Genomic DNA, 24,729 nt, shown 5'->3' on the forward strand with positions numbered 1-24,729 from the left:
CAGAAGTGGAGTCACCACGGTCATCCTCATGCAGATGTCCCTGATCAGCACCGCCTTACGGCTAAGCGCATCGGCCACGACATTGGCTTTCCCCGCGTGGTAAAGGATCTCACAATCGTAATCCTTCACCACATCTAACCACCGACGCTACCTCATGTTCAGATTCGGCTGATCCATGAGGTACCTCAAACTCTTGTGGTCCATGTAGATGGTACAACACACCCCATAGAGGTAGTGTCTCCAAATCTTGAGGGTGAAGATGACCGCCCCCAACTCCAAATCATGTGTCGGGTAGTTCGCCTCATGAGGCTTCAGCTGCCTCGAGGCGTAGGCGATGACATGCCCTCTCTGCATCAAAACTGCGCCCAATGCCGAAATGGACGCATCACAATACACCACAAAATCTTCCATGCCCTCGGGCAGGGCGAGGATCGGCGCCTCGCACAGACTCTGCCTCAACGTCTCGAACGCTGCCTGCTGCTCAAGCACCCAGTGAAAAAAATAGCTTTCTTCGTCAGCCGAGTCAGAGGTACGACTATCTTGGAGAAGTCCTGGATGAATCTCCGATAATAGCCCGCCAATCCGAGGAAACTCCGAATCTCAGATGGAGACTTCGGAACCTCCCATCTCATCACGGCCTCTACTTTGGCCGGGTCAACCAATATCCCGTTCTGGTTGACAAGGTGCCCAACAAACTGCACCTTGCGCAACCAGAACTCGCACTTGGAGAACTTGGCATACAAGCTCCCTCCTCAGGGTGTCCAAAACCTCTCGCAGATGCTCCTCATGCTACTCTTGCGTCTTGGAGTAAACCAATATTTCATCGATGAAAACTATCACAGACCGATCCAGCATCGGTCTGCACACGCGGTTCATGAGGTCCATGAACGCGGCAGGAGCATTGGTGAGCCCGAAGGGCATCACCACGAACTCGTAGTGGCCATAGCGATTTCGGAAATCAGTCTTCTGTATATCCTCATCCCTGACCCTCATCTGATGGTAGTCTGACCGCAAGTCTATCTTGGAAAACCAAGATGCTCCCTGAAGCTGGCCGAACAGGTCATATATCCTCGGGAGTGGGTAACGGTTCTTCACCGTTACCTTGTTCAGCTCCCGGTAATCTATGCACATACGATGCGACCCGTCCTTCTTCTTGACAAACAGGATCGGGGTTCCCCAAGGTGAACTACTCGGCCTGATAAATCCCTTGTCTAACAGCTCCTGCAGCTGCGTAGACAACTCCTGCATCTCGGGAGGAGCCAACCGATATGGTGCCTTGGCTATCGGAGCCGCACCAGGGACTAGGTCGATCCTGAACTCCACCTGTCGCTTCGGGGGTACCCAGGCAGCTCCTCCAGGAATACGTCCGTGTAATCTCGCACTACTGGAACATCACTCACCGTCGCCTTACCCTCCTCCCGGGTATCCATAACATAGGAGACATACCCAGCGCATCCCTGCTGAAGATATCGCCTAGCCCTCGCTGCTGAACATAGCGCTGGTCCAGCTGTGGCCTTTCACCCTGAATCACCAGCTCTCCCCAACTCGGGGTCCTGATCCGAACCAACTGTTGCGCACAGTCAATCACTGCCCCGTTGGGGCTCAACCAGTCCATCCCTTTAATCACCTTGTTCCCACGCAACGGAATGGAAACCAAGTCTACCAGGTAGCGCTCCTCGAATAGCCTCAGAACATAATCTCTGAAAACCGTTGACGCTCGTACTGATCGGTCATCGGCAATCTCGATCTCTAGAGGGCAATCCAACATGCCCGAAGACTCAGGGAACCTCTTGCTAAGCGCAAGAGAGACAAATGATCGGGTAGCACCCGAATCAAACAACACCTGAACTGAGATACCGTTTATATGGAACGATCCTAGACAAAACGTATCACATGGCACATCAATATCATAAGCAACATAAAACAAAAGCTAGGGAGAAGAAATCATACACGTCACCACATCAGGTGCAGCGCGTGCCTCTTTGGTAGTCAACTGGAAGGCTCGGCTCCTCACCACTGGAGAGTCTGTCTTGCCCTGCCGACCATCAGTGATCTGCAGGGTCGCTGGAGCTGGCGCCTTCACTGGCGCTGCTGCTGTCAACTGAGGGCATTTGGCCTTTTTATGGCCCTTCTGATTGCAGTGAAAGCAAATCAGGTCTGATTTCTGAAAGGTGGGGGCAGGGGCAGTACAATCCCTACCAAAGTGCCCAGTCTTGCCGCACTTATAGTAGCCTGATCCCGGCCCAGTGCGGGAAACCCCTTAGAGTGACCTGGCGCGTTTCCCACAGCAGCCCCGGCCCTGCTGGCCCTTTGACCTAGAGTCTAATCCCTTGGGCTTCTTCCCCGAAGCCCCAGTAACCTGTCCCTCCTCCGCCTTCCTCTTTCTGATGCACTCCAAGTCTATCTCCCTCTCCCTCGCCCTGGCAATCATGGAATCCAAATTTAGGCATGCTGAGAAGCTGACATGCTCCCGAATATCAGCTCTCAACATGTCGTGATAGCGGGTCCTCCGCATCTCCTCGTCTCCCGCATAATGGGCGCCAACAATGCCCTCTCCCGGAAGTTGGCGGTAATCTCCGCCACTGACTCAGCCGTTTGCCTCATATCAAGAAACTCCATGGCCAGCTACTGAAGCTCAACAGCTGGCGCAAACTCAGACCTGAACCTGGTCACAAAGTCCGACCAAGTCATAGCCTCAATTTCCGAGGCTCCCAACGAGTCACCAACCGACTCCCACCAATCCGTGGCCCGGTCTCTCAAACAACCTGTAGCATATCGCACCTTCGACCCCTCAGGGCAGAAGCTCGTCAACTGTGCAGACTCAATGTCTGCAATCCATCTCCTGACTGCGATGGGGTCCTTAGCCCCATGAAAATCTGGCGCACCACTACCCCTGAAGTCCTTGAAGGACAGTGTGCGTGATCCTGACTGACTGAGTGCCATATCGCTCCTGAATGCCCTGAGGCGATCCTCCATCAACTCAATGATCCCTTCCTTGATCGACCCGAAAATCACTGGGGTCGACTCAATGATACCTCTCCTGATCTCAGACGCGATGAACTAGCGTAGTCCCTCCTCCACTGGCTCAGAACCTGCCCCCATCCTGAACCTCCCCCTCCATGACGTGTGATCATCACCATTCTGAAACATAACACATAATCGTCAGAATCATACATAAACCTTGGTAGGTTTCATACACTCTACAAGTTTCCTGGTTACATCTCGGCCCTCCTTGATTCGAGTACGGATCCTCTGCTTTCAGTGGTACGGGACCATACTACCTTCCACATCTATCCGTACTTTCCTCAAGGATTTCTTCGACTTCACCAAGTCCCTTCTACTATTGTTGCACTCTTTTCTATTCTCATCCTAGGCTTACCCTAGGGTAACTCTTCTGTCTAGTCTCTGCAATCAGCTGCATAAGGAACCCCTGCTACCCTTACCTAACTAGCTTGCGAATCCTATTACATATTACTAAGACCAGATACTTCTTCGAATGAAAGGTCCTACCCTACAACGGTTGGACTCAAACAAGAGTTGTGCAGTAGGGCTAGACCTAACCTTCTAAAATTATTTCGTCCTCGCAATATGTAACTTAACGTATTCTCTTACTAGTTAGCTAAAGATAACTAGGACTCCCGAAGCACAAAGCAACAGCATTCGGGCATTGATAACCCAATCCAATCATACTCTATCCAAGCTATCATATAACTGACTAATCAGTAACATCTTGTAGCTCAAAAACACATATACCAGGCATATCAGGAATCTTCCTAGATCCTTATCCCTAATCTAGCATGCATTTCTCATGCATATATAGTAGGCATATAAGGCATCCTTCCTAGATCCTCTAGCCCTAATCTAGCATGCAGTTCTCATAATCATATCATATCATAACATAACATGTATGGGTATCTTGGGGAAAACTTACTTGACACTACAAAAAAAAGACCCTTTTACACGCGCAAACTACGGCACTCATTGATTTATGTTACGCAAAAGAGAGTGACATTAAAAAAGTGTCATCTCTTCAAACAATTTAAGGATTTAGGTCACGCATTATTGCGTGCCCTTAAATTACTGTCTTATGTAAAAAAATTAAAAACACGGAGGGCACTTGTGCGTCCTCTGTGAATGTCATTTTATATATTTTTTTAAGAAACGCGCACCTTAGAGGGAAAATAAAATCCCCAATTTTTTCAACCCCCGCCTTCTTCTCCCTCGTCTCCACCCTTCTGTGAATGTCAACAACCCCTAATCGACACCTCCACCTTCTCGTTTCTCCTTCTCCACCAGGTTTTCTCTCATCTTTATCCTCCACCTTCTTGATTGCAGAGGCGTCGTTTTATAATTCTTTTACCAAACGCGCATTCATTATCCTCAATTACAAAAGGCGTCCAAATCTAGGGCTTTTTTCATAAAATCTCATTCCACCTCACCTCACACTCACCTCTACATAATCGACCGTCACCACCATTCCTACCATCCACCGCCGCCATGCCATCTCTTCCATCACCACCACTTTCATATGGAAAAACATTCAAGAAGCCTCGTCGTCCATATGAAAAGGAACGACTAGATGCGGAGCTGAAATTGGTCGTAGAATACTGTCTGCGATGCAAGAGAGCTCTTGAGGGTGCAATATGCACTCTGGAGGGTTACCACCAAGTCAACCCATATTCACTCTTACACCTCTTTAGTTTACATTTCAGGTCTCTCTCTCTCTATCCCTCTCTTTCTCTCTTTCTTTCTTTCTCTCTCCCCCATCTTCAAACCACCAGAGAACTGATTGATGTGATCTGTGTTTCTTGTTGAACTTTGAGGTTTTTCTTCAATCGATTCACGCACTGATTTTTGTAGTAATTAGCTTCTTGAACGAAATATGTCGATGTCGGATTCCGATACGTCGTCTCAAGGAGGCAGCGAATATAAAAAATTCAGACAAATTACTTGTGATCATGAGTTTCTTTCCCTATATGTACGATATATGCGCTTTTAATTGTGCACTTGTGTTTTTCAAGTTTAGTTGTGGTTGTGATCAAGTTGAATAAGTCGAGCAAAAGCCGCAGTGTATGCTTTTTTTGAATTGATCATATATGGAACTTACGAAGTTGTGGTTTTAGTTTTCTTTCAATTCTTGATTGGTAAAAAAATTTGTAGGGATGTAGGCTCACATAGAGGAAAACCTGAAAATTCCATTTTGAGGTATTAGTGGTGCCACTGCCAACTGACCTCAAGAATCAAGATTGTGGGGTTACCCTTATTTTCACTTCTAATGCCACATAGCAATTCTGGTAATTTTACTAGATCAACAAAATTGTTACAACCTTATGCCTCTGCAAACAGGTACTAACTAAATGGGCTAATACTAATAGCATGTGTGTATCTTAAGGTCAGTAGTTTTCATCAGGTTAACAAAACCCGCTACTGCAGCTCTAGTGTTTAACCTTTCTTTTGATTGGTACATGAAGTATATATCAAAAAATATATATTTACAAAATCAAATTGTTGATGGGTTTGAGTCATAAGAACTTTCCTATGTGCACATGCAAACCCTAATGCTTGGATCTAGGTTTCTCTAATTGAACATGAAATGTATCCAAGGCTTACAATGCTAAATCTAGTGATTACAATGGAATCATAACATATGAAATCAGATCTAGATGAATACCTTAAGTTGCTTGCTTGAATCTTCTTGTTCTTGGAGCTTAGAGTCACAATTGTCACTCCTCTAATGGCTTACAAACACCAACTAGCAAGGGGATGATTTGGAGAGAGGAGAGAGGTGTGGAAATAGGCTCTAGGGTTCCCAAGGAAGCAAGGTGGCCGATTTCTCCAACCCATGGGGTCCTTTTATACTATGAGCTACTAGGGTTACATCCTTAACCCTAATTGAATAACTTAGGCCTTAAGCAATCCAAGGATCCTTCTAGATTAAGGCTTGGGCGAATTCAAGGATACGATAACCCTAAATTCGGCCACCCTATTATCTATAAGGATTCATAGCCCAAAAACATAACTATCACACATTTGACAGTTTAAGTCCTTTTATTCAATTAACCTCTTTTAGTCACCAAATTAATTCCTAATTAATCTATGACTAATATTAATCAAATAATATTATTATTCCTTTAATATATTATTCTCATAATATATTAATATAATAATATCTTCTCTCTCTTCATAAATCACCCTGTCAAGTTGCTATGGTGAAGGCAACCCAAAAGGACCATGCACAACCGGGTCAAGTACTTACCAAATATAGTTACAGGCTTAGACACTAATCCAACAGTATCCCACTTGGACAAGTCTAGTAACTATAAATGCAAACCTAATCCGATTAGCAATCGTAGCTCTCAAAGACGCTGTCAAACTCTGATCTTATCAGTAACCTGTCCTTCAGATAAGGGATCGTATAATCCTCTGTTCTAGATATCGTGCAGACAATTACATGGAACATTGTCATACTTATTGTCCAGCAATTGGTTTCTCGATCTCAGATTCATTTGACATAGAACTTAATTGAACACATCAATTCAGTCCTGACCGGGCCCGGCACATAAGTCAAATCAAATCATCGAGGGGCCCTGATATCGCTTTTACCCTCTTAGGACAAAAGGAACAGATAAACTTCGACTTATATGCATTTACTATCCACTAATCAAATCATACACAATAATGCGTTTTATAAACATCAAGTTACTAATGCGTTTACACATTATCAATGCACAACCAATTAGCAAACAATAAACCATATATCTAGGTTTTAAGACCATATGATATTACCATCTTGCGATCACTCGTGATAAATTCCTTGAAGTGATTCCAGCAAGTGTGGGTTTATTCCAATGCTCAAATCAAGTTCATAAGCACTCATGCACGTTGTAGCAAACCTTTGCTATGTATAATACACTTTATACAATCTACACACCAATTCATGACAGTCTTCATTCATATCTACTTCCAACATATGAACGACTGTGGACGGTTCGAATAATTCGATTATTATCAAATAATTCAATTATTCAGGAAGTCAAAACATGCAAAATGAAACAATAGGTAAATGATTAACATAAGACAGTAACTTTACTAATAAATAATACTCCTTTATTTAATCATCGAATGTTAATAACAACTTATCTATTACACGTTTCCAAACTATCTAATCTAAACTAATATCGTCCTTCAGCCCAATGCTCATAGCGTGCTGCAAATGCTTAACCCTGCTCAGTCCCTTCGTAAGCGGATCTGCTAGGTTATCCTCTGACGATACCCTCTTCACTACGAGGAGTCCTTCTTCCATCCAATGTCGAATAAAGTGACATTTTCTGTCGATATGTCGAGATCTACCGTGATCTCTTGGTTCCTTAGTCAAGGCAACTGCTCCTTCATTATCACAGAAAATTTCCATAGGCTCCTTTATGGCTGGCACAACTCCAAGGTCTCCAATGAACTTCTTCAACCATATTGCCTCCTTTGACGCTTCGCTTGCTGCAATGTACTCTGATTCACACGTTGAATTAGCTACGGTTTCCTGCTTGGAACTTTTCCAAGTTACTGCTCCTCCATTGAGGGTAAAGACCCAGCCCGACTGCGAATGGTAGTTGTCCTTGTCGGTCTGAAAGCTGGCATCACTGTACCCTGACACCCTTAAGTCATCACTCCCACCGAGGACTAGAAACCATTCCTTGGTCCTCCGAAGGTACTTATGAAAATTCTTGACTGCGATCCAATGCGCTCTGCCAGGGTTCCCTTGATATCTGCAGACCATGCTTAAAGCGAAGGCCACATCAAGGCGAGTACAAGTCATAGCATACATGATTGAGACAACTGCGGAAGCGTAGAGAACTCGACTCATCTCTTCTATCTCGACTTTAGTACTCGGACTCTGAGTCTTACTCAACTTGGCATTACTCTGGATTGGTGATTCCCCTTTCTTTGAATTCTCCATACTAAAACGTTTTAGTACCTTGCCCAATTAAGTGTTCTGACTAAGCCCTATTAGTCTCTTACTTCTGTCTCTCACTATCCTTATTCCAAGAATATAGGAAGCCTCTCCGAGGTCCTTCATAGCGAAGCACTTCCCGAGCCAGGACTTAACCTCCTCCAGTGTCAGGATGTCGTTTCCCATGAGTAGTATGTCGTCAACATATAATACGAGAAAGCTTACTACACTCCCACTGGCTTTGACATATACACATCATTCATCTTCGCTTCGCAGAAAACCAAACTCTTTGACCTTCTCGTCGAAACAAAGATTCCATCTGCGAGATGCTTGCTTAAGTCCATAAATGGACTTCTCAAGCTTACACACTCTGTTGGGATGCTTCGCATTGACAAAACCCTCTGGCTGAGCTATGTAAACATCCTCAGCCAACTTCCCATTAAGAAAAGCGGTTTTGACATCCATTTGCCATATTTCATAGTCATGAAATGCAGCAATGGCCAGCATTACCCTGATAGACTTTATCTTCGCAACTGGTGAGAAGGTTTCGTCGTAGTCAACTCCAGGAGTTTGAGTGAAACCCTTCGCAACCAATCGTACTTTGTAAGTGTGCACCTTTCCATCCATGTCAATCTTCTTCTTGAAGATCCACTTGCACCCGACCGTCTTACGACCTGGTACATTGTCAACCAAATTCAAAACTTGGTTGTCATACATAGACTGAATCTCTTTGTCCATAGCCTCTTTCCATTTCGTAGACTCTGGGCCTGCCATGGCTTCCTTATAGCTATCAGGTTCGTCCATATTCACTAGTGTACTGTCACTAATGAACGTATCCCCTTCCATAGTAATATGAAAACCATAAAACTGGGGTGGAACTCTAACTCTTTCAGAACGTCTGAGAGGTAAGTACTCGTCAATTTCCTCCTCAGGTTGAGCGCCAGTGTTAGAGGTTCCTTCATCGCTTGACTCTTGAAGCTCTTCAAGATCGATTTGCCTCCCACTGTCTCCTTGGCTTATGAGTTCTCGCTCTGGAAAACCCCTCTTCTTGCAACGAAGACAACATTGTCACTCGATCTGTAGAAGAGATATCCAAAGGATTTCTGTGGGTAGCCGATGAAAATACATCGCTCACTTCGAGGTTTGAGCTTGTCGTGAGTTTCTCGTCTTACGAAAACCTCGCAACCCCAAACCTTGATATGTACCAACGAGGGAGCTTTCCCTGTCCACATCTCGTGAGGTGTTTTGGCAACCTTCTTCGTAGGTACTAAGTTAAGGATATAGGCGGCAGTCTCTAAGGCATACCCCCAGAATGAGATAGGTAGTGAAGCACGACTCATCATGGAACGAACCATGTCTAGCAAGGTTCGATTACTCCTCTCAGCTACACCATTCAATTGTGGTGTCCTAGGTGGCGACAATTGCGAAACTATTCCACATTCCTTGAGGTAATCGTGGAACTCAAGACTTTGGTACTCTCCACCTCGATCAGATCGAAGCATCTTGATTTTCCAGCCCAACTAATTCTCCACTTCCTGTTTAAACTCTTTGAAGTTTTCAAAGGTTTCTGACTTGTGCTTGATTAAGTAGATATACCCATATCTGCTATAATCATCTGTGAAAGTCACATAGAAGCGATTTGCATCCCTTGTGGTGGATCTAAAGGGTCCACATACATCTGTATGTATGAGATCCAATAAACCCTCACCCCTCGCACAAGTGCCAGTGAAGGGTGACTTGGTCATCTTTCCAAGTAAACAAGACTCGCACACGTCATCGTCCCTAAGGTCGAATGACTCCAACACTCCATCCTTTTGGAGTTGGGCTATGCATTTCTTGTTGATATGTCCAAGACGACAATGCCACAAGCATGTTTTATCCATACTATTGGAAGAATTCACACACAACACATCATTTCCTAAGTTGTCTACAACCATCACAGTTTCATATATTCCATTACAAGGCAATGCTTCAAAATATAAAACATTATTAAAATAAGCATAAATAGTACCCTTTTCATTATCAAATGAATATCTAAAACCTTGTCTATATAAACTATGAATCGAAATGATGTTTCTAGCCATATCTGGCGAATAGCAACAATTATTCAAATTTAAATCTAATCCATTACTAAGCACTAAGGAATAAACTCCAATCTTGGTCACATGCGACGATCTTCTGTTTCCCATGATCAGATTCATCCTTCCACGCTCCACATCCCTATTTCCTTTTAGTCCCTGCAGATCAGAACATATGTGAAAACCACATCCTGTATCAAGAACCCAAGAAGTAGCATGTGATAAACTATTAGATTTAATTGTGTAAATACCTGCGAAAGATGGCTTGATCTTTCCATCCTTGATGGCTTGCAGATATTCTGTTCAACTTCTCTTCCAATGCCCTATCTTGTGGCAGTAGTGGCACTCTGCCTCTTTGGGGTTAGAGTTGGGTTTAGCAGAACCAACTTTGGTTCCACTAGAAGAGGTGCCATCTTGGGACTTTCCCTTGTGGTGGCCCCTTGAGGAGGCCTTCCTCTTCTTACCCTTCCCTTGCCCTATTGCCAAGACAGGGGCAGCAGCTGGAGTTGGAGGTGATACAACAGATTTATCCTTGAGGTTGCTCTTAGCAGTCCTCAACAGGCCCTGAAGCTTGCTCAAGGAGACCTCTTCCTTATTCATGTGGTAGGTCATGCGGAACTGGCTATAGCAGGAAGGCAATGAGTGAAGGATGATGTTAATTTCCAGCTCTTCATCGAAGTTCACATTCAACTTCAGCAGGCGATCAACATATCTCTGCATCTTTTGTAGATGGGCAGTAAGGGACTCTCCATTTCCCATTTTGGTAGTGATCATCGAAGTGATGATCTCATACCTCTCTTGCCTAGCGCTCTGGTGGTAGCGTTCCAGCAGATCCTGATGCATCTCATAGGGGTACTTGTCCTCATAGGACTTTTGGAGTTCTGCAGTCATAGTCGCTAGGATGATGCAATGGAATTTCGTAGCATCATGCTCATGGGCCTCATAGGCCGCGATCTCTTCGGCGGTAGCAGTATCGATGTCAATCTCCTTTAGCTTCTCATCGAGGACATATTCTTTGTCCTCGTAGAGAGTGACCATGCGAATGTTGCGGATCCAATTACTGAAATTGGTCCCATCAAAGATCACTTTCCCACACAAGTTCATGAGTGAGAATGAACCAGAGGAGTTCGACCCAAAAGCGTTGTTGTTTGCGTTCGACATCTGAAAAGGAAAAAGAACAAAGTAGATTAGAAATGAATTTCCCAAATTAATCACCCAAATGAAAAATTAGGGCTAGGAACCAACAACATTATTTACAAATTAGAAAAGGGATGCCGTAATCTAACAAGTAAATAATTTGAAGGCAAGTGAATGTCGATTCACTAATTCTCCGCCATGAAAAATGAAAAGGAAATTAGGTTTTAAATGTATTGAAAACTTCTAGATCTTTGAGATACATTGAAATTTTCAATGGCATGTTTAAATCTCGATATGCCCCTCTCGTTTGTGACTGGGATGCCGAGGATCACAAAGTGGGTGTGAATAACCATGCAAATGTACATGGTGCGCTCATTGTTACAGTCACCTATTCGATGTGCCGGTTAACCACACACGCTCCATCGAACTATGACAAACAATGAGTCACCCTTTGCTACCTTTGCTTAGAAACCAATTAATGTGCCGGTTAACCACACGCGCTCCATTAACGTCTTAGCAAGGGTACAAAGTGTAATTTCAAGGGATTGCATCAATTCACTTTTTCCTAAAGTAACTAAGATTGAGAATTTTGTAAAAACATTTAGTTACTTTATTTAGATTCATTATACTTTTAATGAGGAAAGGTTTGCCCGATCTTACCCGTTCGGCTAACGACCCTCCACTAATCAAGGAAGCGGTGGGTGAGAATGGACACCCATTAAACGGCCATTTTATAGGCCATAACCTTATACCCCCCTTATAGATCGGCTTCGTGAATGAGGCCTACTAACGGTAAGACTAGCATTTAAGTTATACATATATATATTAATCTTATAATATTATAAGTATAAGGGTGAATTTTAAAACTTGTAGAATTCTAAGGTTTGAGTTTTAAATAGTTTAAATTAAAACTTTTAATCACAAAACTTAAATTTCAAAACTTGAGGACAAGTTTTGAACTTTTCAAAACATAAAGGATCAAATAACATATAATATAAATTAACTAATTAATTTAATGATTATCTAGATTTGACCTAGTCAATGTTACTTGCAAGACAATTTACCAATTAATTCAAATAATCAATTATTATCAAATAAGGAATTATTATTTTATCAAATGGTAATAATCTTTTGTTTTGTCAAGGATATAGTCAAACATATGATAAAATTCGGATTTTATGGTCTCAAAACGATTTAGGCAAGTATCTTCAAGCAAAACAGCAAGAAATCCCGAAAATCTTTCTGACAGACGATCCGACTCGCCGAGCCCCATTATTGTAACGCCCGTGTTTCTAGGCTAGGCATTAATATTGACATAATGGTATAGGTTAACCTTTGTGACTCATTTTGGTGAAATGAAAAGGAATTATGTGAATATTATGTGTTTTATGTGTTTTATGCTTAATTATTAGGGTTTAAATAATTAAGAATAAAAATGAGCGTCAAAAATTAAATTTTAGATAAAGCCGATATCTATTAAGAAACTTGTGGTGGGCGTGACAAGGATTACGGATATATAAAGAATGCCGAAATCCGAGTTATAACGAAGAAGTTATGACCTGTCGAAGTTTCGCAACAAACCGGCACGGTGCCGAATGTCGTAAAAAGTGAGTTTTTGATAAACTACTTTTTAGCCTTAGTAATCTAAACGAAACTTGTAGTGTTCGTTAAACCGAGAGTAGGTATAACAAGAATGCCCAAATCTGACTTCGTATGAGGAAGTTATGATTTTTCGAAGTTTCAGCTTAGCAGTAGACAGCTAAAAACTCGAATTTTAGATCGAGTGATTTTTAGCCGACACGACCTAAACGAGAATCGAAGGTCTCGTAAATAGTAGCACAACGTTAAAAACTCTGACGAAAACGGACGTCAGATGAAGAAGTTATGAATTTTTAACGGATTTCCTGTCCCGGTCTGTTAAAAATAATAATATAAAAATCAGAGTCAAAATTAGCCGACAAAGTCTAAACGGATGTTGTAGAGTGTAATTTTACCTACGCGTGCATATAAGGAACGTCAAAAACGGAGCTCGTATGCGAAAGTTATGGATTTTAGAAGTTTTTGCACAAAAACCGAGAAAATTCGCTTAGTCACGATTTGCCACGTCACCCTCGCTTAGAACGTGCCACGTGTCCGAAATGGGTGAGTCAGGCGAGCCACGTGTCCGAGCTGCTGAGTCATCCGAGCACCTGATCTGATCCGAAGTGGTCCAATAGCGGTGCGACACGTACCTTCTTGCACGAGACCGAACCCTCGCAGCATGCCACGATGCCTCTACTTCGGACCCTAGACCTCGGTCCAGTAAGGAGCTGCCAACAAGCCTTCGCAGGTGCGAGCCATGTGCGAGCCATCCCCTACGAGTCCTCGGATCAGCACACCTGGAGGCTTCTCAGCCGTTGGATCAGGAGGCTCGCCCCTACAAATAGAAGGGTGCGAGACCTCCCGGGGGTATTTTGAAAACTTGTCAATTTTAGCCCCTAAACCCATATTTCTTTCATTCTAACTTCCCCCGAAGCCCCGGTATCGATTATAACCCCCGGAATACGCGACGAAGTGCCTGTGAAGCCCGGAAAATTTATCTTTTCGGTTTCGAAGCCCGACCCTTCGCAGAGCCCGGTTTCTCAATAAAACTCCCGGTTTTATTAGAAACGATCGTTTTAGGAAACAAATTGCTGCCCGATTTTCATTAAATCAGGTGAGTGTGTAGTTACTTTCACCTTACACATAGATATGAAGTATTTTACATAAAATACGTGTTGTGTGAATATTTATTGTTTGTTTATTTGAGTTGGATGTTGAAGGTGTGATTTATACATGTTTTTAAATAATTTAAACTGTATATGTATTTTTATCTACAAAAATGTTGGGTAAAACATGGGTAGATGATATAATGGGTGTGTGATGATAGGTGAGTTGGATAAAGAAGATGATCAGTAATATTGATCATGAGTTGAGGGTGAGTGGTGAAATTTGAGAGAATCACTTACCCAAAATGTTGCCCCCCGTCATTCAGGAGAGTAGGGATGACAACCATGGACTATTCTAAATGGTCTGTGGAACACTAGCAGGCCCGCAACCTGTAGGTGTAATGAAGTATATGTTCATTTGGAGTACTCTAAAAACCCATTGACATGTATGACAGGGGTGAATACTGTCAATAATACTGTCAATAAATAAGAGCTATTAATTTAGCCCCTGTTGTATAAACCCTGGTGATGGTGTGACCTTGTGTCTATTCCTTAGGATGAATCCTTAGGAAGGAGTGATAGTTGATTCTTAGGGTAAACCCTTAAGAAATAAATAAGATAATGGGGTTGGGGTAATTTGGTTGATTGATTGATGTTTAAGTACAATAAATTTATTTATTGTGGGTTGAAAACCCTATATGCTCACCAGGCTTCCAAGCCTGACCCACTCAACTTTTTATGATTACAGGTAGTGGACCCCGAGCATAGTCGGATGATGATGATGAGTGATTTATGGATTATAGGCCAGTAGTTATAAATAACTGTTGTAAGGCTTATAATGTCTTGTTTATGCTTTTGATCTGTATCGGAACATGACATCCCGAGGTTTTAATATAAAAGGAAATTATATATTTCTTAAAGAAAGATTTTGATAAACATTATCATGTTTTATATTGGGGACCTATTCCACAATATCTTTTGAAAAGATTTCTCTGATTTTATTTTAAAAAGCATATATTAAATCGGTCTTTTCTGGCCGAGAAATTAGGGGATGTCACAGTTGGTATCAGAGCATTAGTTTAAGCGAACTAAGAAATTGTAGGATTTCTAGACTTAAACTTAGAATGCTAAGTGATGATTGTGAGATGAGTGTCTACCATAATTTAGGCACGAGCATAAGTTTATTTTAGGAAAGATGCCTAAAATGTTTTATGTGTTAAATATTTTATGTTATAGGTATAAGGGTGCCTTATATGCTATTATTTGTTCGGATCTATGGTCTGTTGCCGACCGGATCTGGAAACCTTATGTGTATAGGATTCTAAGCGTATGATTACGAGATTAGAACTAACATGTAAACGTTTCGAAGTGATAAGGAGATTTATACGTTTATCGTAAATAAAGCTTTCCTATCTTAAATTCTCGCCTGGCACACCGAACGTCTGCTTGGGTGTACAAAACGTTATGGTGAAGACTCGTAGAGAATTGAGTAGATGGAGGAAATGAAAAAAACTTATGATAGTGAATGATACCTATCAGAAGATATCGTAAGAGTGGTATCTTGTCTTAGAATATGTTTGATAAAATAATGAAACGTTTAGAGGAGTATGGTACGTCTGAAGTACACCTTCGATTGGCAGGATGATGGAACGATTGGTGTAATTCCTAAAGTTGTCCCATCATTTGAAATTTCCATCACCAACCAAGTTGAAGTAGAATTGATGACTGAAGATATGCATGGAAGAAGTCCTAGTAGAGTCTAGGAAAATTCTATGATTAATTGGACACATTCGTATGTGTTAGATTTTTTTGTGATTTTAGGACTTGGGGACTGCGAGACAGTACTTGGGACGAGTATGAGTAGGTGTGAATAGTAGTAGAGATCTATACTACTGGAAGCACAGGACTCACACTTGGATCAGGGAAAGTCACAAGGTTACCAAGGAACTCGTAATTGATTCCGTCTTATTCTAGTCTATCGTTACCATCGTTTCGGTAATGACTAAGAAGATGATTGTTATTCCGACCCTAGTGGTCATATCAAATTGAGTCCGACTACAATGAGTTTGTTATGTGGTTCAGAGAACCAAGTTCGATGTAGCAGTTGACTTAAGCCGAATTGAAGTAAAGGCTGATCAAAGCGATCAATAGAAGTATCGCGTTCGTTGTTAAAGAAGTTGGGTTAAGTTGTGTTCTGACCCAAAGGGAATAAAGTGATAGCGTATGCATTGAGGCAATTGAAGGAGCATGAAAAGAACTACCCCACTCATGATCTGGAGTTGGCAGCGGTAGTATTCGCCTTAAAGGTATGGAGAAGGAATTGAACATGAGGCAACGACGCTGGATAGAGTTACTCAAGGACTACGACTGTGAGATACTTTACCACCCTGGTAAAGCAAATGTTGTTGCTAATGCTCTTAGTCGGAAGGTAAATCTTGAAAAGAAAAGGCCAAGAGCATTGAGAATTGAAGTTGTCTCGACAATTGTGAAAGCTCAAGAGGAAGCTTTAGAGAGAAATGACCGAAAGGAGGAACGTTCGGGCAAAACGTTGGTGTTTGATACAAACGGTCAAGGACTGAAGGTATTCAAAGATAGGATTTGGGTACCTAAGGCGGGAGGAGTAAGAGGTCTTCTGATGGAAGAAGCTCACAAAACCATGTACTCGATTCATCCCGGTAGTACAAAAATGTATAGGGATCTAAAACCCTATTGCTGGTGGCCGACGATGAAGCTCGATGTTGCAAAGTATGTGGACGAGTGTGTAACTTGTGCTAGGGTTAAGGCACAGCATTAGAAACCGTATGGGAGTTTAGAACCTTTGCCTATACCCATGGGCAAATGGGAAGACATCACTATGGATTTTGTGACTAAACTGCCCAGAACAAGGAACGGTCACGACATGATTTAGGCGGTCGTTGATCGCTTCACTAAGAGTGCGCATTTCATAGCAGCCAACGAGAAATGGTCTATGGATAAACTTGCGAATTCTTATGTGAAAGAAATTGTGAGGCTTCACGATGTTCCGTTAACGATTGTATCCGATCGTAACAGCCGTTTTACCTCAAGGTGTTAGAGGAGTCTGTAAGAGGAATTGGGTACCAAGTTGTGTTTGAATACGGCTTACCATCCGCAAACCGATGGTCAGAGCGAATAAACGATTCAAACGTTGAAGGATATGCTGAGAACCTGTACCCTGGAATTCCAAGGTAACTGGGATGAACATTTGCCTTTAGTAGAATTTTTCTAGGGTAATAGTTTCCACTCAAGCATCAAGATGGCACCTTATCACACTTTGTATGGGGAAAAGTGTTGAATGCCGTCATGGTGACTGGAAGCTGGGGAAAAGCAGCTTATGGGACTTGAAATAGTCCATCAGACTGCTGGAAAGTTGAAAGTGATTAGGGAAAGGATGTTAGCTGCTCAAAAGAGCTATGCTGACAAGAAAAGACAACCGATATCATTCGAAGTTGGAGATTCGGTTTTACTTAAAGTCTCATCATGGAAGGGACTTATAAGGTTTGGTAGAAGGGGAAAGTTGAGTCCAAGGTTTATTGGACCATTTAAAGTTCTTCGGAGGATCGGAAACAAGCTTACAAGCTAGAATTACCGGAAGAACTGGAGGGTATTCATAACACATTTCATGTGTGTTATTTGAGGAAGTTCACGGGAGGTGTGCCCGACATAATTCTCATTTCTGAATTAAGGTTGGATGAGAGCAAGAGGTTAATTGGAGAACCTGAAGCAATCGTTGACCGTAAGACTAAGAAGTTGTAACGTAAGATAGTCGATTTAGTGCTTGTGCGTTGGAAACATATAAATGGGCCAAATCTCACCTGGGAAACGGAGAGTGACATGGTGAGTCGCTACCCGTAGTTGTTTGTCGTTGTGTGATTCCGGGGACGGAATCATCCTAAGGGGGAGAGAGTTGTAACGCCCGTGTTTCTAGGCTAGGCATTAATATTGACATAATGGTATAGGTTAACCTTTGTGACTCATTTTGGAGAAATGAAAAGGAATTATGTGAATATTATATGTTTTATGTGTTTTATGCTTAATTATTAGGGTTTAAATAATTAAGAATAAAAATGAGCGTCAAAAATTAAATTTTAGATAAAGCCGATATCTATTAAGAAACTTGTGGTGGGCGTGACAAGGATTACAGATATATAAAGAATGCCGAAATCCGAGTTATAACGAAGAAGTTATGACCTGTCGAAGTTTCGTAACAAACCGGCACGGTGCCGAATGTCGTAAAAAGTGAGTTTTTGATAAACTACTTTTTAGCCTTACTAATCTAAACGAAACTTGTAGTGTTCGTTAAACCGAGAGTAGCTATAACAAGAATGCCCAAATCTGACTTCGTATGAGGAAGTTATGATTTTTCGAAGTTTCAGCTTAGCAGTAGACAGCTAAAAACTCGAATTTTAGATCGAGTGATTTTTAGCCGACACGACCTAAACGAGAATCGAAGGTCTCGTAAATAGTAGCACAACGGTAAAAAGTCTGACGAAAACGGACGTCGGATGAAGAAGTTATGAATTTTTAACGGAATTCCTGTCCCGGTTTGTTAAAAATAATAATATAAAAATTAGATTCAAAATTAGCCGACGAAGTCTAAACGGAAGTTGTAGAGCGTAATTTTACCTACGCGTGCATATAAAGAACGTCAAAAACGGAGCTCGTATGCGAAAGTTATGGATTTTAGAAGTTTTTGCATAAAAACCGAGAAAATTCGCATAGTCACGATTTGCCACGTCACCCTCGCTTAGAACGTGCCACGTGTCCGAAATGGGTGAGTCAGGCGAGCCACGTGTCCGAGCTGCTGAGTCATCCGAGCACCTGATCTGATCTGAAGTGGTCTAATAGCGGTGCGACATGTACCTTCTTGTACGAGACCGAACCCTCGCAGCATGCCACGATGCCTCTACTTCGGACCCTAGACCTCGGTCCAGTAAGGAGCTGCCAGCAAGCCTTCGCAGGTGCGAGCCATGTGCGAGCCATGAGCGAGCCATCCCCTGTGAGTCCTCGGATCAGCACAGCTGGAGGCTTCTCAGCCGTTGGATCAGGAGGCTCGCCCCTATAAATAGAAGGGTGCGAGACCTCCAGGGGATATTTTGAAAACTTGTCAATTTTAGCCCCTAAACCCATATTTCTTTCATTCTAACTTCCCCCGAAGCCCCGGTATCGATTATAACCCCCAGAATACGCGACGAAGTGCCCGTGAAGCCCGGAAAATTTATCTTTTCGGTTTCGAAGCCCGACCCTTCGTAGAGCCCGGTTTCTCAATAAAACTCCCGGTTTTATTAGAAACGATCGTTTTAGGAAACGAATTGCTGCCCGATTTTCATTAAATCAGGTGAGTGTGTAGTTACTTTCACCTTACACATAGATATGAAGTATTTTACATAAAATACGTGTTGTGTGAATATTTATTGTTTGTTTATTTGAGTTGGATGTTGAAGGTGTGATTTATACATGTTTTTAAATAATTTAAACTGTATATGTATTTTTATCTACAAAAATGTTGGGTAAAACATGGATAGATGATATAATGGGTGTGTGATGATAGGTGAGTTGGATAAAGGAGATGATCAGTAATATTGATCGTGAGTTGAGGGTGAGTGGTGAAATTTGAGAGAATCACTTACCCAAAATGTTGCCCCCCGTCATTCAGGAGAGTAGGGATGACAACCATGGACTATTCTAAATGGTCTGTGGAACACTATCAGGCCCGCAACCTGTAGGTGTAATGAAGTATATGTTCATTTGGAGTACTCTAAAAACCCATTGACATGTATGACAGGGGTGAATACTGTCAATAATACTGTCAATAAATAAGAGCTATTAATTTAGCCCCTGTTGTATAAACCCTGGTGATGGTGTGACCTTGTGTTTATTCCTTAGGAAGGAGTGATAGTTGATTCTTAGGGTAAACCCTTAAGAAATAAATAAGATAATGGGGTTGGGGTAATTTGGTTGATTGATTGATGTTTAAGTACAATAAATTTATTTATTGTGGGTTGAAAAGCCTATATGCTGACCAGGCTTCCAAGCCTGACCCACTCAGCTTTTTATGATTACAGGTAGTGGACCACGAGCATAGTCGGATGATGATGATGAGTGATTTATGGATTATAGGCCAGTAGTTATAAATAACTGTTGTAAGGCTTATAATGTCTTGTTTATGCTTTTGATCTGTATCGGAACATAACATCCCGAGGTTTTAATATAAAAGGAAATTATATATTTCTTAAAGAAAGGTTTTGATAAACATTATCATGTTTTATATTGGGGACCTATTCCGCAATATCTTTTGAAAAGATTTCTCTGATTTTATTTTAAAAATCATAAATTAAATCGGTCTTTTCTGCCTGAGAAATTAGGGGATGTCACAATTATGGACTCGCCGAGTTCATCCTACTCGCCGAGTCCACAATGGGACTCGCCGAGTCTGTCAGTCAGAAGGCAGAAAAACGATTTTTTTCAATGCAAGAACAATCAAACAATGCATCAATTTAATAGAAATCAATCAAAGCTCTGATACCACTGATGCGTTTGAGCCATAAGAACTTTCCTATGTGCACATGCAAACCCTAATGCTTGGATCTAGGTTTCTCTAATTGAACATGCAATGTATCCAAGGCTTACAATGCTAAATCTAGTGATTACAATGGAATCATAACATATGAAATCAGATCTAGATGAATACCTTAAGTTGCTTGCTTGAATCTTCTTGTTCTTGGAGCTTAGAGTCACAATTGTCACTCCTCTAATGGCTTACAAACACCAACTAGCAAGAGGATGATTTGGAGAGAGGAGAGAGGTGTGGAAATCGGCTCTAGGGTTCCCAAGGAAGCAAGGTGGCCGATTTCCCCAACCCATGGGGTCCTTTTATACTATGAGCTACTAGGGTTACATCCTTAACCCTAATTGAATAACTTAGGCCTTAAACAATCCAAGGATCCTTCTAGATTAAGGCTTGGGCGAATTCAAGGATACCATAACCCTAAATTCAACCACCCTATTATCTATAAGGATTCATAGCCCAAAAACATAACTATCACACATTTGACAGTTTAAGTCCTTTTATTCAATTAACCTCTTTTAGTCACCAAATTAATTCCTAATTAATCTATGACTAATATTAATCAAATAATATTATTATTCCTTTAATATATTATTCTCATAATATATTAATATAATAATATCATCTCTCTCTTCATAAATCACCTTGTCAAGTTGCTATGGTGAAGGCAACCCAAAAGGACAATGCACAAACGGGTCAAATACTTACCAAATATAGTTATAGGCTTAGACACTAATCTAACAATTGTATGAAATGCTGAGAACAGCAAGAAGACCAGATTCAAAATCAAATTGGAAGGTATTATAAACAACCACCTTGTACTACATCCAGCCAACAAAAGAGAAGTATATATCAAAAAATATATATTTTCTTACTTCATGTTAACTGTTACCTTTTCTTTTCTTACTCTTATACAACAAGTATATAATTTTAACTCTTACATTTACAATGCCTAACTTGCCTAACAGATAGTGGTGGTTGTTGTCGCCTTTCTTCTGCTGATGAGAGCATAAAGCATCTTGTAGGGTCTCAATGTGAGCATAATATTTATGAATCAGAAAAGCTTAAAGATAAATCGGCATTGGAATCAATATGGAATAGAGCTTTGGGAATATGCAATTCCGCTTCACTTAGTAGCTTTCTTCAAAGAAATGGGAACTTTGCTTCTGTTTGTTTTCACCAAGGTATTCTTTTTTTATTTTATTTATTAATTGTAACACTTCCCCTTTTCAGGGAAAAATTAAAGAGTTAGTTTTGTGTACATAGGAATGGTTGTAGTTGAACTGGAATTCCATCGCTTGAAACTACATATAAAAGTAGAAAATCATAATACATGATTACATTCTTCTTAGTTGAGATGAGAAGCTTCCAGGCTTTGGTTGCAGTTTCATTTATCTCACTAACTGCTTACCAACCATGCCTTGTCCATGGAAACTCTTACAATGACATGCCCTTCAACTGGGGTGCCAAGCATTCATACAATTTTAGCAATGGTGATCTTAATCTGGTTCTGGATCATGTTTCAGGTACATATCATGCATCTTCACTATCATATTTACTTTTTTTTTTTTATTTTGGAAACACTCAATGCAAATCTATTTGATTCTTAAAAAGTGAAACCCCAATTCTAACTTTCTCCTGCTAGTAGCATAATTTATACAATGATTGCTGATCTAACTCCAATTACAGGATCTGGTGTTCAATCACAAAACACATTCTTTTTTGGAGCGTTGAGATGCTAATCAAGTTGGTTCCAGGAAACTCTGCGGGAACTGTCACAACATTTTATGTATGTTCGTTAATAAGAATAAAAAGTTGAAAGTACACCATGCACATACTTAACATGTTCACTCTTTTATGTGGAATCATTGCAGCTTTCGTCTGTTGGAAACTATCATGATGAGACCCACTTTGAGTTCTTAGGAAGCTCATCAGGACAACCTTACATCATGCACACAAACATCTTTCTCCAAGGAAAAGCAAATATGGAGCAGGAGTTCAACTTTTGGTTTGATCCAACTGTCGATTTCCACAACTATACCATTCACTGGAACCCTAACGCAGTAGTGTAAGTTTACTAAAATAAGCACCCCTTAATTAACTTAGTTTTTGCAATAAATACTTAGATCATGACAATAAATGCAGGTGCTATGTTGATAGTATACCCATTATGGTTTTCAGAAACTACAGAAGCGAAGGAATTGGGTTCCCAGACCAATAAGGAATGAAAGTCTATTCTAGTTTCTGGAATGGAGATAACTGGGAAACAAGAGGTGGGCTGGTCAAAATCGACTGGACCTGCGTACCTACCCTACCCCAGCTAACTGGTGGACCTCCAATGTCTACAAGAAACTGAGTTCGAATCAGCAGGTCAATCTCAAATTGGTTAGAGATAACCACATGATGTATAACTACTGCACATATTACTGGCGTTTTAATGGGAAGATGGCAGCTGAATGTTATAAGCCACAATACAAATAGATACATGATATTCTTTCACAATTACACCACGATTCATTTTCCAGTCTTAGCTTAAAGCTTGGTTTTCCTTTTTAAAGTTTGGTATTAAACTGCCTGCCCTTTGCATTCCATTATAGATGTATATATAGGAGACGTATGAAGAATCTGAAATCGAAATGGGATTGAACCCTACCAAATATAAAAAGATAATTACAAAATATTACAATGCTAGTTAGTCTAATAAGGGTAAGATAGTCATTTAGTCTTTTGATAATTTATATTTTATTGTACAGGTGTTCCAAATCAAGTTTGCTAAGATAGGCGTTGGGTATGAATATATAATGTTTAACATAATTTTTGTTCTTCATTCTATTTCTTATGTTCATATTGTTTTTGCTTTTCTTATTATTAGGACAGAAACCCCTACGGATCATATTTTACAGGTAACCAAAACTTTCATCCATCTTTGCAATGCTGTTTGGATAAATCATTCATACTTGAGAAAAAACAATAAATATACAATGGGTAAAGCCTCGTTTCCCAAACTTTTTCCATTAAGTCAATTTTTTTATCAAGTCATAGAGAAACACTCATATATAGCTTATGACTTAATCCGGTAAGCTATATACAGGTGTTTCTTTGACTTCAAGCAGAAAGAACGAAAGAAAAAAGACTTTCCCCACTAAGACCTAATTTTTTACCCTCATTTTCCATTTTCCAAGTGTGTTGTCATTTTCTCAAGTATTTTTCAAACATTCTTTTTGATGTTTTGAAATTTGAACAGGGATGGAGTGAGTGAAAGACAATTCTATCAAGTGTTACTGTATGAATTCGATGCTATTCGTAAGGTCGGTGTATAAATATTTTCTCTTTTAACCAATAATAGCAATGCACATGATATCAATATGGTAACTAACTTAGGGTTAATTTATGACTACATGCTTGTACATCTTTAGAACCAAATTACCAACCACCAGTGACTTGTATTGTTGTGCAAAAACATCACCATACACAATTATTTGCAAACAATCATAGGGACCGTAGCACCACAGACAAGAGTTGAAATATTTTACCTGGTAAATATCTTGTCTCATTATATTATAAGTAATTTTTTTTATAATATTATTATTATTATTATTATTATTATTATTATTATTATTATTATTATCATATCATTGATGTGTATATATACACTTTTTTATTTACCTTTCAGCTGAATATGTAACTCTAGTGATGATGATTTCTGAGACATTTATTGGTGGATTAATTGGGAGATGTGGCTCAAACATATCTCGGATCAGAACAGAGTCAGGAGAACTTTCAAGGTTTTGTTTTTAGATATTTTTTGTGCAAGTTATTTAGAAAAATGACTAGAGATTTTAGGAAAAAAAACAACACTTTTGTTTTTTTTGTTAAATGTTAATCGTTACTGAAAGGAAAAAAAAATCAAAATTTGTTTTAAATTTTATTTATTAGATGTCTCATGTCTTGCAGGTTCATGGTGGGAAAGGGGAAAAGAAACATAGACAAATTCACTTGGGTGGTAGTGCTCAGCAGGTTGGTGATTCCTTTAAAAAAACTGCAACTTTTAGTTATCAAAATAAGATTAATATTTTTATAATACAAATTTGATTAAAATCAGTTTTAATTTGATGTGAAATAGGTTGCTTTGGCAAAGCAGAGAGTTGATGAGTACATATATACTCAGATGATGCAGGAAACTAGTGGTCAGCAGTCCATGTAAGTTTCTTGATTTGTAACATCTTGTATTTAAGAAATAGCAATGTACATTCCATAAAAAAATTATAAATTATATTCTTTGAAAAATGTGCTATA

The 24,729-nt window shown here is 40.5% G+C and overlaps 1 pseudogene; it reads left to right on the forward strand.

Moving 5' to 3' along the window:
* Nucleotides 1-22,914, forward strand: part of LOC145120835 (putative xyloglucan endotransglucosylase/hydrolase protein 26) — a 66,585-nt pseudogene extending 43,671 nt beyond the window's left edge.
* Nucleotides 22,915-24,729: the final 1,815 nt, after the last annotated feature.

The sequence above is a fragment of the Lactuca virosa genome, chromosome 1 (genome assembly GCF_052849685.1).
Source record: "Lactuca virosa cultivar CGN04683 chromosome 1, Lactuca_virosa_CGN04683_v6, whole genome shotgun sequence".
NCBI lineage: Eukaryota > Viridiplantae > Streptophyta > Magnoliopsida > Asterales > Asteraceae > Lactuca > Lactuca virosa.